This window comes from Pogoniulus pusillus, chromosome 38 (genome assembly GCF_015220805.1).
Source record: "Pogoniulus pusillus isolate bPogPus1 chromosome 38, bPogPus1.pri, whole genome shotgun sequence".
NCBI lineage: Eukaryota > Metazoa > Chordata > Aves > Piciformes > Lybiidae > Pogoniulus > Pogoniulus pusillus.
This window is the reverse complement of record NC_087301.1, coordinates 2,366,830-2,383,641: the sequence shown is the minus strand read 5'-3', so window position 1 is coordinate 2,383,641 and position 16,812 is coordinate 2,366,830. Positions and strand designations below refer to the sequence as shown.

General features: G+C 53.2%; 1 protein-coding gene across 1 annotated transcript in view; it reads right to left on the bottom strand.

Moving 5' to 3' along the window:
* The window catches only part of ARHGAP32 (Rho GTPase activating protein 32), a 246,412-nt gene extending 231,785 nt beyond the window's left edge, over window positions 1-14,627 (bottom strand). The window contains exon 1 of the mRNA XM_064173280.1: window positions 14,454-14,627. The gene's annotated coding sequence lies outside the window, so the exon portion shown is untranslated. The remainder of the gene's footprint in view (window positions 1-14,453) is intronic.
* Between the last annotated feature and the right edge of the window lie 2,185 nt (window positions 14,628-16,812).

Sequence of the window (16,812 nt, the reverse complement as noted above, 5' to 3'; positions counted from 1 at the left end):
TCTATGAACTTGCTCATGTTACCATATTTCAATTATATTTGTATTCATAGAATGACCCAGGCTGGAAGAGAGCTCCAAGCTCAGCCAGTCCAACCTAGCACCCAGCCCTGCCCAACCAACCACACCATGGCACTAAGTGCCCCAGCCAGGATTGGCTTCAACACCTCCAGCCACAGCCACTCCACCACCTCCCTGGGCAGCCCATTCCAATGCCAATCACTCTCTCTGCCAACAAATTCCTCCTAACATCCAGCCTGAACCTGCCCTGGCACAACTTGAGGCTGTGTCCTCTTGCTGCTTGCCTGGCAGAGGAGCCCAACCCCACCTGGCTACAACCTCCCTGCAGACAGCAGTGTATTCCTAAGCCATGGAGCCATCTGTATTTTGGCAGCACCTCCACAACACCACAAAAGCCTACCAAAAATTCCATAGGATCATAGATTAACTTAGTTTGGAAAAGACCTTTAAGATCAAGTCCAACTATTAACCCACTGCCAGTTGGGCTCCATGATCTTAGAGGTCTTTTCCAAGTAGAACAATTCTATGAACACTCTGAGGTCACTTCCAAACTATGAAGAACTCACAATAACTACTCTCAACTCACAATTTTGGGTAGCCTTTCATTGTTTTGTGGAGGTGTTGCCAAAATACAGATGGTTCCACCACCAAAATACAGATGGTTCCATAAAGTCACAGAGTGGGTTGGGTTGGAAGGGATCTTAAAGACCTTCCAGTTCCAATGCCCCTACCATGGGCATGGACACTTCCCACTAGAACAGGTTGCTCAAGGACCTCATCCAACCTGGTCTTGAACACCTCCAGGGAGGTTGTGGAGCACAGAAGCACCCAACGTGATCAAAGATCACGTTGGGTGCTTCTGTGCTCCACAACCTCCCTGGGCAACCTGTGCCAGTGTCTCCTCACCCTTCCTCTCTGTGCTCCACAACCTGCCTGGGCAACCTGTGCCAGTGTCTCCTCACCCTCCCTCTCTGTGCTCCACAACCTGCCTGGGCAGCCTGTGCCAGCATCTCACCACCCTCACTCTAAAGAGTTTCTCCCTTTCTTGCCACCATTACCATATTTTCCTGATCCTATTCAAACAGCTCCAGCAGACCAAAGCTCTCCAGCATCCCAGCACTGGGAAGTTACCAGTGCAAGTGTTTGAAGCAACCAAGAACACAACAAGCTGTTGAAGCTGAAGAGTGGGGAGCACAGACAGCTGATGCCACCCAGACAGCTCCTACTACCCTTTGCACCACTTGCTAACAAAGGGTCCAGCACCTTAGGGGATGCTGAGCAGGCAGCATCACCTCTCCAGAGGAAACCTTCCTGGATTGCCTCTTGGCCTCATTTCCATCACCTTACTTTGCACTCCTAGGACTCTTCATATCTCCACCACACTCCTGTTAAAAACCCAGAGCCCAGATTGTGAACTTCTGTACTTTGGAGACTGCTTTCAGGAGAAACTTGTGTTATATTTAGCAGCCATATGGCATCCCTCCTCCACACACATGTTTTTTCTAGTGGTAAGAAGTGACAAATTAAGTTTTCTACAACACTGAGCTATATGTTTTCATTTGCCCATGTTCCTCTCAGGAGTTAAGTGCAGTTTCATTTTTCCAGCTTGGCATTTGACGAGCAGGAAATGCAAGAGGTACCTGTAGGGAATGATGCAGTCAAGGTAAGAAAGGTCTCTTGTAATCTAGGTGGAAATGCTCAGAAAGCTGCTAAGCTGCATTCTGGAGTTAAATTCTCACCCTAAATGAATGCAGTATGGCTACCCAACCAAACAGCCAGGGATGCATTAGCTTCCTCGTGCCATTTACAACTGCTCTGTGAATGGATGACTGAAATATTAGCTGCAGAATGCTCCCCATAGTGAAATCCTTAAGTAATGAGAGGTTCCTTGTCTACTTCAAGCTGCTGCACATCTTAAGAGAGGTGGGATCAAAAATAAACACACACACACACACAGAGTGACAACCAACAAGTGCACCACAAAGAACTTCAAAGATCCAAGAGCAACCACCACAGAGTTTTCCCATGCTCCTGGGAGCCAGGTTTACATGCTGCCTGGAAGACAGAAAGCTGAATTTCCCCACAGCACAGCCAAAAAGTTAGGAGAGGGACAACAGCTTGAAGAAACAAGAGCAAACATTTGAGAGATGCTGTCACTTGGGACAGCTGAAGAGGCAGGCTGAGCAGAAGCCGTGAAGATCTACACGACTGCCACCCCATCAAGCAGGCAGCCCTAAGGAAGGAGAAAAAAGGAGCAGGGGGGGAAGGGACTGAAGCCTCTCTGATTATCTAAACGCTCCAAGAAATGGATTGGTTTGTTCTCCAAGAGCAAGAACGAATCCTGCTTGAAACACTTCACTGCCAGCTAAATCGTGCCTGCTTGCTGCTCCTCTTTCCAGCACCCAGAGCTTTTCCAGTTCCATCTGTGCTCTGCTGGGGTCCAGGGACCTAGAGAACAACCCAAGCAATGCTCCCACAGGCCAGGCTGGCTGCAGCCACCCTGCAGACTGATGCAGAGAGTGCCCTCTCCAACGGTGCCCGAAGGAAGCCAGGCAGAAGAACACAGATGCCAGAACCCCTACTGCGATGGGGCTGACCTCCTGCAGGCTTCCTCAGGAGTCGCAGCTTGCAGGGCAGACCTGATTCAATTCCCCAGAGACTATGTGGGGCAACCTCAGCCTTTGCCTTCTGTCCAAACCATGCCAGAGCAGCAGTGAGGAGTTCCTCAGCGAGAGGGACAGCCATGAACACTTCTGGCATGGCTGAGCACACTTAGGAGCTGCATGTCCAGGCTGAGAAGCAGAAATGAACAGCCGTGGTGCTTCCAGCTGGTCTGCTCCCTTCATTGCTCACAACCAGTGAACACCCAGTGCTGTGCTTTCTCTCCCTCTGCACCAAGCAGTGCAGGGAATGTGCCCTTGCAGCACAGCTCAGCCTCTCTCCAAGCCTTCTGCAACTCACAAAGGTGAATGACAGGGCACAAATCACTGCCCCCACTGAACCCTGGCATCGCAGAAGTGGTTGGGTTGGAAGGGACCTTAAAGATCATCTGAACAGGCTGACCAGAGAGGTGGTGGAGTTGCCATCCCTGGAGGTGTTTAAGAGGAGAGGGCTGTGGTGCTTGAGGCTATGGTCTGGTGATGAAGGATGCTTGGATGAAGGTTGGACTGGCTGATCCTGGTGGTCCTTCCCAACCACAGAGGTTCATAGTGCTGAGATCTTGTGCTGAGGGATTTGGGTTAGTCAGGAACTTGTCAGTGTGGAGCTAAGGATTGGACTTGAGGAGCTTGAAGGGTTTTTCCAACCTAAGAAACTCTGTGATGCTGTGATTATTTACACAGAGCACTAGAGAAGGAACAAAAAAAAGGTTTTGAGGATGCAATGGATCAGAAGAGAGTTCTTTAACAAAAATAAAACTAAACAGGCCAAAAAACAACCCCAAACAAGCAAGAAAAAGAAATCACCACCATCATTAAAGCTTGCTTCAGTGGAGAAAAGAAAGAGTAGTGGCAGCCTAACCATTCCTGCATACTTCAGTATCCCACCAGAGCTGGGTGGGAAGAACAAAAATCTCTTCCAATTAACCAACTCTGCTTTTTGTTTTGCTTTAAGGGTGGTGGTTGAAGGCTGCTGCAGAAGGACACAGGGCAAAGCAGATCTCTGGGCTTCTGGCAGTCCGTCCCACTCTTGAACAATTCCTCCTTCAGATGCACAGCCACAGAGGTTCAAAGGTCCCTGCAGCCTTTGTTCTCCGTTCCAGAGGAGTTACAAACAAACTTTTGTTCCTGTTTCTTCAATGAAATGAGCTGCAGCAGTTAGCAGCCACTGAGCTGCTGCGTGTGAAGCTGCCTTGTGCATCACTCAAGGCAAGGACTCTGGAATCTCATTTACCCTCCCAAGAATAAATCATCAGAGCTGTCCTCGAAATAAAAATGAGCTGCTGCTGCCTGCATCGACCCCTGGCAAACATCTCACCCACCTCCTGCACATGCAGAGGAGGGAGGAAGGACTGAGGATGAGCATTAAGGGAAGCAGCTACTGAGCTCCATTCACATGCCATGAAAAACTGATTTGGAAATGGCTGATGCAACCTGATAGAATTATCAGCTGCTATGTAAATTGGAGAGGGAGGGGGAGGGGGCTCAAGCAAACTGCTTCAGGAAGCAAGATAAGAGGCTTCTTAAATTAAAAATAAAGCCTGAAATTACCCTTCAGAAAAAGCTGATTGTTTCTAGCAGGTGGGAGCTGAGTCTCTGGAGATGCTCCCTGTAAAACACACAACACAAAAGGTAGCAGCTATTAGGAAACCTAATGAAGACATTCATGAATCATAACTAGGAGTAAAAGACTAAACCTCAGCCAATGCTCAAAGGCTCTGGAAACAATTAAAATCATGCTCGAGCAGAGGTGGTCCAGCTGTAGCCTTCTTCCTAGCAACCAAGCATCTGTCCCTGGTGAAGTCCATAAGAATAGAGAATCAGAGAATCAAGCAGGTTGGAAGAGAGCTCCAAGCTCAGCCAGCCCAACCTAGCACCCAGCCCTGCCCAACCAACCACACCATGGCACTAAGTGCCCCAGCCAGGCTTGGCTGCAACACCTCCAGCCACAGCCACTCCACCACCTCCCTGGGCAGCCCATTCCAATGCCAATCACTCTCTCTGCCAACAACTTCCTCCTCACATCCAGCCTAAATCTCTGGTATTTGGGGTTGGCAAACATGTTGGTTTGGTCTGGGTTTGGCACCAAAACATCAAACTACTTGCAGAAACACCAAGCAACCAACTCTTGTCGAGAAGTGCCCCTGCTCATGGCAGGGGAGGTTGGAGTAGATGATCTCTGAGGTCCCTTCCAACCTAAGCTATCCTGTGAAGCACTTTTCCCCCAGAGCATCCACATGCACCTTGAGCATTCTGAGTACTGAGAGCAGAAAGTTGACTTCCTAAATGCCAGGAAACATGGGGGGAGAGAACAACAAAACCAACAAACCACCACTTAGCATTTTAACAGACATTTATTTAGGTGGTGATAAATAGAGCCCAAGGAACAAAACACAGAGGGCTAAGCAAGGCCCTCAGTGTGAGAAAAGGACTTTCAAACTCCTCCTAAGAACCTAACACTTTGCCATCAAAGTTATTCCTAGTAAAACTGATCATCTCCACACTCAGGCTCACAGATGTCAGGGCTTGGAAGGGACACAAAGAGATCATCCTCAGTCCAATCCCCCCCTGCCAGAGCAGGACCACACAGTCTAGCTCAGGGCACACAGGAACACATCCAGACAGGCCTAGAAAGGCTCCACAGAAGGAGGCTCCACAACCTCTCTGGGCAGCCTGTGCCAGGCTCTGGGACCCTTCCAGCCAAGAAGTTCCTCCTTGTGCTGAGCTGGAACCTCCTGTGCTGCAGCTTCCATCCATTGCTGCTTGTCCTATCCCAGGCAGCAGTGAGCAGAGCCTGTCCCCCCCCCACTGACCCCCAGTCCTCAGATAGTTATAGACATTGCTTAAATCCCCTCTCAGTCTTCTCTTCTCCAAAGCAAGCAGCCCCAGGTCCCTCAGCCTCTCCTCATCAGGCACTGCTCCAGTCCCTCATCATCCTTTGCTGGACCTTCTCCAGCAGATCTCTATCCTCTTTAAACTGGGGGCCCCAGGACTGAACACAGTAAATGATGGCAAAGCTTCTAGAACATCACATTTCCTCCTGTCTCAAAAGCAACTTACTAGTAGCAAGAAATTCACTGCCAGCCTTCTTTACAGCTGGACCACCACTGTGATCCACATCAGGTTGGATGGGGCTCTGAGCAACCTCCTGTAGTTCAACCTGTCCCTGCTCACTGAGGACAGTTGGATTGGATAACCTTTGAGGTCCCCTCCAACCCAAACCATTCAGCCTTCACTGCTGACCCAGCTCCTGACACAAGGCTGAGTCGCAGCAAGGCAATGTCACACCAGCAAACTTCTGCTGCAGGAACTCTTCACCTGCTTTAAGGCTTTCTGCTTGCTGAAAGATGGAGCAAGGCCAAACTGAAGGCAACACAGGACTGACAACTTGTTAACGAGTGTAAAACCTGCTTAAAAAGTAAACTAACACCCACAAGCTAAATTTGAGCTGTCACAGGGAATTGATCCTAGAACTCTGCATCCTGTGACCTTTATAGCATAGATCCATTACCAGGAGCTCTAAGCCATAACTCAAGCTGCAACTGACCAAGTGTCTCTCCACCCAACAAATCATCTCAGGGATATTGAAGCATTTCATTTTAGCCTGAAGCCCACAGGAAGCCAAGCTCCAACCTTCTTGTGCTCCTGGTTTGAAGGGTTAATGCAGAAGTGGGAGAACTTCCCACTTGATCTGGTTCTTCAAGAGTTGTAATGGACACTAAATCCATGCTTTCCACCCACAATCACTAGAGGCTGACACATGGACAGGCAAAGGCACTGGGCACACCAGAAAGCAATGGAGGGGCAGCAGCTGCAGCTTCTCCAGCAGCAAAAGCAACTGAGGTGACAAGAGGTTGAAGGAGGCTGAGGGGAGACCTCACTCCCTGCAGCAGCATGAGGGCAGGTTGGACTCCTATCCCAAGCAACAAGCAATAGACAAGAGCCTCAAGTTACACCAGGGGAGGTTTAGGTGGGAGATGAAGAACAATTTTGTTCCCCAAAACGGTTGTCAAGCCCTGGAAAAGTCAGGGTGGTGCTGGAGTGCCCATCCCATTAAGGAATCTAAAACCATGTGGATATGGTGCTGAGGGACACGGTGCAGTGGTGAGCTGGTAGTGCTGGGTTAATGGCTGGACTCAATCATCTTAAAGGTCCCTTCCAGCCTAAATGATTGTGCTTCTCTGATCAGTACTTTACATTGAGCTACTGCTTCAGCACAAGCCCCATCAGCAGGACCTGCTCATGGTGTTCTAAGTTGGCTACAGAAACAGGACTAAAAGAAAATACAGGTTCTTAAAACAACAATTTTCAGTAAGTGGAGATTTGGGGCTCTTTAGCTTTCTGGACTATGGCTGAAAGACAGAAGCTGCTGAGCCACTTTCTCATCTGCTGTAAGGTTCATAGGCAGCATCACGAACTCCAGAACAGCTGGAGCTGGAAAGGAGCATGGGCAGGGAGACTAAGAAGAAAGAAAAAGAACATCCAGTGGCTAGCAACAGGGAAAAAAAGATGACATTTAACTTTGTAGGCCGTCAGGTAGTGATAGGACTGGGGGCAATGAACAAAGCTGGAAATGGGGAGATTCAGACTGGATGTTAGGAGGAAGTCCCTCAGCTAAACACATTCCCATCCTTAGGATGCTGCTAGGTAATACTGTGCTCAATCCAAAAGCAAGACAATAACCTAAGGAAGCATTTCCACCCAACTGGCTGCACAGAACCTGGTAGCCTGGCTTTAGATCACCTTCAAGCAATCAGCAGCTAATTAGCTGTGCATTTAACAACCAGGTAATGAAGTTTCTTCTCGGGGGGGGGGGGAGGGAAAATCAGATTGGAAAAGTCAACATCAGCTTAAACGCGATTAGCTTCCTGCCCCACTGCTGCCACAGCAAATCCAATTTGCTAAATAGTTTAAAGGGCAGCTTTTAATTCTTCTGCACACCTCCACAGAACCCAACACCCTCTCCCCACGAAATATGGTAAGCTGAGCTGCTCCAGGGTGTAGAGTCACCAGCAACACGACACCCCACTGCAAGAAAGAGAGCTCGGAGGCTCCTGGACACGCTTCACAGCCTAGAAACTTGGCCTGCAGAAGCTCCCGTGGAGCTCAGCTGCAGTTCTTACTGATGTGGCTGCAGTTGTGTTGTAGCTGCACTCCCTCGTTGTGCCAGTTTGAGCCTAGCTGGGATACTGTGGTGAGAATGAGATGACAGGCTGTGAAAAGGAAACAGTGGTGAGGCCTGCTGCACTCATAGGCTTGCTGAGATGGAGAAGAAGAAGAACACAAACACACATAACAGAGTCTCTCTCTGGCTCTAGAGATGCATGAATTTCTCCTTCTCTAACCTGACTAATCCCTCTGCTTCCTAACTCCCCTGGCCGACCCTCCAAACTCACCTTAAGCATAAGGCAAAGTCTGGGCTAAGGTAGAGGGGTGGGAGAAGGTGGAAGGGTGGTTGGGAGCCCCTCCTGGGGACTCTGGCTTCTGGGAGGGCTGCTGTGTTTCTCTGTTACCTTTTTAACTTGCACCTTGCTGTCCATATTGCAAATAGCTGCTTGTATCTTCTGCTAAACTGTGACTACAAAGCCTCAGTCAATCTCCAGCTCAGCTGAGCCTAGTCTGGGGGATTTTCTGAAGTGGAGGCAGGGCAGGCAACACCCAAACCATCACAGTCATGTATGATATGCAGTAAAATGCCTACTTGAAGTATTTTCTATCAGGCCCTTCCTTTACTTAGAAACATAGATTCAGTCAGGGTTGGAAGGGACCACAAGGATCACCTAGTTCCAGCTCCCCTGCCACGGGCAGGGACACCCTTCCCTAGGTCAGGGCATTTCATCACTTCCCCTTTCTAACACCACCTCTGGGCAACAAATCTAAAGCAAATAAAGAGTGACTTGATTAACAAGGGGACACAGCCTCAAGTCGTGCCAGGGCAGCTCTAGGTTGGATGTGAGGAGGAAGTTGTTGACAGAGAGAGTGATTGGCATTGGAATGGGCTGCCCAGGGAGGTGCTGGAGTTGCTGTACCTGGAGGTGGTGGAGTTGCTGTGGCTGGAGGTGTTGGAGCCAAGCCTGGCTGGGGCACTCAGTGCCATGGTCTGGTTGCTTGGCCAGGGCTGGGTGCTAGGTTGGATTGGCTGAGCTTGGAGCTCTCTCCCACCCTGGCTGATTCTATGATTCTGTTTTAGCTGGTTTCTCCTGGCACACACAGGCACACCCCTAAGAACACACACACAGAGATTCCTCCACAATCTATCTATCTGAAGTGGTTTGCACAGCAGAAATAGAGGCACAGCATAAAACCGGTGTGGAAGCAGCACAGCAAATCACCCAGAGCGGCAGAAACAGGATCTGGATGAGCAGCTCACAGCTGCATCAGCGCAGTGACAGCTTTGCTGCCTTCCCACATTTCTTAACCCAACACCAGCGTTAAAGACTGAAAATTGAAGTTGTCCAACTTCAGGGAGAATAATTTGTCCTCGGCTGCAAAGTGCATTGATAATAACCACACAAAGCAACAACCCCCCCCAAAGAAAAACGATACTGAAAACAAACTCTTTGCACCCAGAGCAGCCGAGGATGGCTCAGTGCCTGCGGAGCTGCTTTCCATCCCCAGGTCACACCATGCTCCAGGCTCTGCTCGGCTGGCAAAGCTCATCTGCATGACAATGAGCCCCAAAAATGGCTTCTCTTTGGTGTCCTCAGCAGGCACATCCCTCCTCTCACCCTGCCCAACAGCACACAGCCAGCCCGGCCAAAGGATTAGCATAAGAATAGGAATCCCTGCGAAAATCCACATGCTCCAACCGGCCAGACTCGTTGACCTGCTTCACCCCAGCTACCAAACTGACTTCTGGTTTCTTTTTCCCCCAAAGGAAAACCGTTGTGGAGTTGCAAAGTTGATAAACACTTCGTTTGTTCCTCTTGGATCACAATGCCAGGCATGCCCAGGGCAGCTGCCAGCCCCCAGCACTGAAACTGAACTGCTTGCACTGCTGGAGGCACAGGCAGCCCATGGACACCTCCCAGTTCACCTGGGACGGAGGGAGCTGGGGCTGTGCAGTCTGGAGAGCAGAAGGCTCCCAGGGGACCTTATTGTGGCCTTGCAGTATCTTAAGGGGGATACAAGAAAGCTGGGGAGGGACTTTTTAGGCTGCCAGGTAGTCACAGGAGTGGGGGGAATGGAGCAAAGCTGGAAATGGGGAGTTCAGGCTGGATGTTAGGAGAAAGTCCTTCAGCATGAGGATGCTGAGAGCCTGGCAGGGGTTGCCCAGGGAGGTGGTGGAAGCCTCATCCCCGGGGGGTGTTTAAGGCCAGGCTGGACGTGGCTCTAACAACCTGATCTAGTGTGAGGTGTCCCTGCCTATGGCAGGGGGCCTTGAACTGGATGATCCTTGTGGTCCCTTCCAACCCTGACTGAATCTATGATTGTAAGTTCAAGCTGGCAGAGGAGAACAGGGCTGGCAGGACGCTTCATCAAAGAACCTCCTCATCAGCAAGCTCTGCTGGTACAGGATGCTGCTGCTGCAGCCAGGATGAAGTCAGATACCGGAGCTCCAGGTACAGCTGGGAGAGGGAACTGGCCCTGTGTAGGCAACACCTGGCTGAAGCCACCCACCCTGAAGAGTCCCATGAGAGTGATTAGCCCAGGCCTTTGCAAGGAAAATGGACAAATGTACCTTCACCTTTTTATCTTCACCATGAGGGTGGTGAGAACCTGGAACAGGTTGCCTGGAGAGGCAGTGGAAGCCTCATCCCTGGAGGGGTTTAAGGCCAGACTGGATGAGGCTGTGGACAACCTGATCTAGTGTGAAGTGTCCCTGCCCATGGCAGGGGGGTTGGAACTGGCTAATCCTTGTGGTCCCTTCCAACCCTGACTGATTCTATGATCTTCCCTTCCTGTCCTTACTCTGGGACAGCCAAAATGCTATGGAGCCACCAGGTGCCAGACAATCACTCCAGCCACGCTTGCAGCCACTGCAATCCGAGAGGAACTACTACATGGAGGAGAATTCTCTGGGAGGAAGCACAAAGGAAAATAACCTCTCAGTTCACCAAGAGGCCAACATCTTCCTTTTATTTGTGGAGAAAAGGACACAAAGGCCAAAGGAACCCATTCCAACTTTTTTTTCCCCTCCTATACAAACCCTTCTAGCCATAATAAAGCCTGAAAGCCAGCACTTATTTTTGGAAGGATGCATTCTGGGTTCCTGAAAAACACTGGATTTCTGTGCAAGCATACTCCAGGGTGTGACACGTTGGGGTTGAAGCAGGGGAAACCGACTGGAATCATCCCCATGATGTGCTCTGACACTCCATGCAAAACAATGCATTCAGACAGCAAAACGACATCTCCTCTGCAAAAGCTCACCAAAGGCACAAAAGCCCAGGGGGAAATTGGGCCAAAGCAGCTCTAGCCCCTTTTTTTTTTGGGGGGTGGTTTGTTTGGGGTGGTTTGTTGAGGTTTGGGTTGTTTTGGTGGAGTTCCTCCCTCTGGGATCTCCTTCCCAGGCAGTAAGTCACCACTGCAATCCTTCCCCCTCCTCCCTTCAGCTCAGTGACATCATCCTGCCCTCGCTCTGCTTTGCAGAAAAATAAGACGATTAAGAACTGGGATCCTCTGATATTTCACAGCCCATCAGGCAAGTGGCACGAACACATCCAAGCCACAAACCATACCTAAAGGAAAACAAAGAAGATCTCCCAGGTGAAAGCAATTCGCTAATGAGAGCTCTGCTGGCCTGCCCCAGGCGCTCTTTGTTGCTCCAGAAACTCGACAAACCCACTTGAAACAGGCAGGATTAAGACCACAAGCTGGAAGGCTGAACTCCAGTGTGCTCCCAGCACTGGACTAGTGCTTCTAGGCATGATGCAGGGTGTTAACACCACATTAATGCCTTCATAGAATCACAGAACCAAGCAGGTTGGAAGACACCTCCAAGCTCAGCCAGCCCTGGCCAATCAACCAGACCAGTGCCCCAGCCAGCCTTGGCTTCAACACCTCCAGCCACAGCCACTCCACCACCTCCCTGCACAGCCCATTCCAGTGCCAATCACTCTCTCTGCCAGGAACTTCCTCCTCACATGCAGCCTGAACCTGCCCTGGCATAGCTTGAGGCTGTGTCCTCTTGCTCTGTTGCTGGGTGCCTGGCAGCAGAGCCCAACCCCACCTGGCTACAGCCTCCCTTCAGGTAGTTGTAGAGAGCAATGAGCTCTGCCCTGAGCCTCCTCTTCTCCAGGCTAAACACTCCCAGCTTCCTCATCACCAAGTCTCAACTCTTACCCCTACTCTACAAGCTGCACCCTAAACCATATGCCCGAGCACCACATCCAGACACCTTAAACAGATCCAGGCTTGGTGACTCCACCACCTCCCTGGGCAGCTCATTCCAGTGCCTGACCACTCTTGCAGGGGAAAACGCTTCCTAATGTCCAGTCTAAACCTACCCAGTCACAGCTCGAGGCCATTCCCTCTTGTTCTATCACTAACCACCTGTGAGAAGAGACCAGCACCAACCTGTCCACAGCCTCCTCTCAGGGAGCTGCAGACAGTGATGAGGTCTCCCCTCAGCCTCCTCTTTTCCAAACCACCTCCCTGGGCTACCTGTTCCAGCATCTCACCACCCTCCCTGTGCAGAGCATTTGCCAGACTCACCTCATTCTCCCACTTTCTATCATCTCAATCACTGTGTGTGTGACTCCCCTCCCAAAAATACCTCTGATTCTTCCAGGTGGCTCCACTATGCCCAAACATCAGCCACACAGGGCTCCACTATGCCCAAACATCATAAACCCATGAGCCACACAGGGCTTCACAGGCTCCACTATGCCCAAACATCATAAACCCATGAGCCACACAGGGCTTCACGGGCTCCACTATGCCCAAACATCATAAACCCATGAGCCACACAGGGCTTCACAGGCTCCACTATGCCCAAACATCATAAACCCATGAGCCACACAGGGCTTCACAGGCTCCACTATGCCCAAACATCATAAACCCATGAGCCACACAGGGCTCCACTATGCCCAAACATCATAAACCCATGAGCCACACAGGGCTTCACAGGCTCCACTATGCCCAAACATCATAAACCCATGAGCCATACAGGGCTCCACTATGCCCAAACATCATAAACCCACGAGCCACACAGGGCTTCACAGGCTCCACTATGCCCAAACATCATAAACCCATGAGCCACACAGGGCTCCACTATGCCCAAACATCATAAACCCATGAGCCACACAGGGCTCCATGCCCCAGCACGGCACAAGCAACCTGCCCTAGGTCCCACAGCATCTGATCAGCCCCAGCACAAGATCTGCTTGCTCCTTTATCACACAGAATGTTTAACTGGCCAGACAAAATAAATTGTCCACTCAAGGCTAACCTGATTTTGCAGAGCTGGAATGAAAAGACATCTGAGCAGCCAGAAAGAAACAGCAGGGTTGTAAATAGGCATGTACAGGACATTTGTGCCTGGGAAAAGGTGCTCAGAAAGCAAAACGTTCACAATACATTCTTGTAGGAGTCTTGGAAGCTTATTCTGCTCCCTACCCAAGGGCAGTGCCCAGTCAGTTTTGGCACCCCTTAGGGCTACAGCTCTTTCTAGCTCAAATAGCAGCTTTCAAGCCTCCACCTTCTTCTCTGTTCACCTCTTGCTGTCCATTTCACCTGTCCCTATCCATTTGATTCCTCCCTAGGGCACTATCAACCGCCACAACCAACCCATCCCAGCCAAGACTGTCCCAGCCTCTGTCCAAAGTGCTGTTTTCTGAGCCATCCGGGGTGGAGGGTATGGAGGTGTACCCCAAAACGCCTCTTTCCCGTCCCCTTCGCACATCCCAACAGCCCTGGGGCCGGGCTGGAGCAGCGGTCTGCGGCACTGGGCAGGATCTCATGGGACAGGAGTTGCTGGTGGAAGGCAACCAGTGCCACACACGGGGACACGCACCCAAGCTGCAAAGGTGAATTTACCTTTTTCCCAAGCTAAAGCCAGCGCTGGCTCAGCAGCCGAGCACGCCACGGAGCCTCCCCTGCGGGACCCTGCGCTGCCATCCTCTGCTCCCCTCCCTATTGCAACCTGGCGGCAAAGCTAACCCAAGACCTTGCAGGTCCTCTCAGCTCCTGCAGGCAAACCACCTCCGCGCACGCAGAGCCAGGCGCGGAACGGCTCCTCCATTTCACGCCGCTCCCCAGCGCGGATGGAGCTCACCGCAGTGACCCGGGCAGGGACCTGCGCTCCACCTGCGGCGCAGGGAGCGGCCGCGCAGGGCCCCTCTGCAGCGCACACAATGGAGGAGAGCCCCGCGCACAAAGCCGCCGGGCAGCAGCTGCGCTCCGGACGGGCGGCCGCGGCCGGACCCCCCCCGTGCCCGAAGGGGAACGGCACCGGCAGGCTGCAATCCTCATTATCCCCTCGGTGCCGGCGATGGGCGAATTTATCCACCTCGGATAGGTCGGCGACGGAACCGCGGGTGGAAGGCGAGAAGGCGGGCGGGGAAGCCGCCAAACCGAGCCCCAGCCCAGGGCCACAGAGCCGCGGCTTCTTTTATTCGATCGTTTTCCTCCCCCTTCCCCGCAGCCAGCCCGAAACGCTTCCCCGCCCGACCCCCGGCACCGGCTGCAAGCCCTGCCGAGGCCGCCCCTGCTCGCCGCCTCCCCGCACCCACCGCCGGCGCGACACGCTCGGCGCTATCGCGACACGACACCCCACCCCCCCCCCCCCCCCCCCCCACACACACACATCCCCCCTCCACCCCTGCCGGCACTCACCTCGCTCCACCGCGGCGGGGGCCGAGCCCGGGCACCCCAACCTCCGCCTACCAGCCGCGTCCCGCCGCCAGCGCCGACATGGCGGCCGCGGGCGCTGCAGGTGAGGAGCCGCCGGGGAGAGGCCCCGCGGCCGCTGCGGGGCGAGGGGGAACGGCGGCCGGGCACACGCCCCCCGCACACGCCGCCGGGCTCAGAGAAAGGCTGCGGGGCCCATGCGCGCTGCCGCCGCTCGCTGGCTCCTCCCCGACGCCGGCACGGGGCGGGCACGGCGCGGGGCACGGTGGGCGGCAGCGGCCGGGAGCGCGGCGCGGGGCGGGCACGGCGCGGGGCGGCTGGGGGCGGCTGGGGGCGGCTGGGGGCGGCAGCGGCCCGGGAGGGAGGCAGGGAGGCTGCTGGGAATGGGCTCGCGGTGCAGGGGGGCCTGGATGCGGGAGGGTTGGGGCGCAGGGAGGGGTTGGGGCGCAGGGAGGGGTTGGGGTGCAGGAGGTTTGGGGTGCAGGAGGTTTGGGGTGCAGGGGGCTTGGGATGCAGGGAGGGGTTGGGGTGCAGGAGGTTTGGAGTGTAGGAGGTTTGGGGTGCAGGGGGCTTGGGATGCAGGGAGGGGTTGGAGTGCAGGGGTTTGGAGTGAAGGGATTTGGGGTGCAGGGAGGTTGGAGTGCAGGAGGTTTGGAGTGCAGAAGGTTTGGGGTGCAGGGGGTTTGGAATGCAGGGAGGGGTTGGGGTGCAGGAGGTTTGGGGTGCAGGGGGGTTGGGATGCAGGGAGGGGTTGGGGTGCAGGAGGTTTGGGGTGCAGGGGGTTTGGGGTGCAGGGGGGTTGGGATGCAGGGAGGGGTTGAGGTGCAGGAGGTTTGGGGTGCAGGGAGGTTGGAGTGCAGGGATTTGGGGTGCAGGGGGTTTGGGGTGCAGGAGGTTTGGGGTGCAGGGGGCTTGGGATGCAGGGAGGGTTTGGAGTGCAGGGATTTGGGGTGCAGGGGGTTTGGGGTGCAGGGAGGTTGGAGTGCAGGAGGTTCGGAGTGCAGAAGGTTTGGGGTGCAGGGGGTTGGGATGCAGGGAGGGGTTGGAGTGTAGGAGGTTTGGGGTGCAGGGAGGGGTTGGGGTGCAGGGGGTTTGGGGTGCAGGGGGGTGATGTGGGGCAGTGGAGTGAACTCAGGGCATGGGGTGGGAGCAAAGTCCCTGTAGGTGTGTGACTGGTGGTGAAGCTGGGAGCGTGGAGAGGTTGTGTGGGGAGGTGTTCCAAGGGGCACCCGAGGTTTGGGGTGAGGGTGGGAAAGGCCTCTAAAACCACCCAGTCCAGCCAGCAGCACCATGGCCACTAAACCATGTCCCCAGGTGCCACGGCCACACCTTTCCTGAAACACCTCCAGGGATGGGCACTCCACCACCTCCCTGGGCAGCCTGTGCCAGTCCCTGACCACTCTGGCAGCAAAGAAACTGTTCCTGATCTCCAAGCTCAACCTCTCCTGGTGCAAAGTCTTACCAAACAGATGCTCAAGTTTCGTGTCTCGTTTTTTCCAGGCATGGTTCCTCTTGCAATGATGAGTCCAAGCCAGGAGGGATGGGTTCCACCCAGGAGGGATGTACATCAGGTGCCTGCCTGCAGCAGGGCTCTGCCCATCTGCATTGTGTTAGCCCAAGATCACAAAGTCCCTTTACCTCACTCACAGGACTTGGTTACCCCTGGACACACTGCTTGCACAGCCTGTTCATGGCACAAAGTCTCCCCTGGTCAAGCTTTAAATGTATTAAACCTTAAGTCTTGAAACACTTTCATTAGGCAAAGTGAATTCAAACTCTGAAGTGAGGTTTAAATATTAACCACAAACTCCTTCTTCCAGGTGGCTGAAGGACCTTGAGTTAAAGTGTGTCCAGCAGGTCCAGGGAGATTCTCCTCTCACTCTGCCCTGGTAAAGCTACACCTGGAATACTGTGTCCAGTTTTGGGCTCCCAGTTCAAGAGAGGCAGGGATCTGCTGGAGAGAGTCCAGTGGAGGCTACGATGATGAAAGGATTGGAACATCTCTCCCAAGCAGACAGACTGAGGAGAACTGGAGCTGCTTAGTCCTGAGAAGGCTGAGAGGGATCTTATCAATGTCTATAAGCACCTGAGGGGAGGGTGTCAAGAAGGTGCCAGGCTCATTTCAGAGGTGATGGGACAAGCAGCAGTGGGTACAAGTGGAAACCTAGGAGGTTCCACCTCAACAGGAGGAGAACCTTCTTTGCTGTGAGGGTGCTGAAGCCCTGGAGCAGGCTGCCCAGAGAGGTTGTGGAGTCTCCTGCTCTGGAGGCTTTCCAAACCCTTCTGGATGTGCTCCTGTGTGACCTGCCCTGACTGATGCTGCTTTGGCGAGGGGTTGTGGCCC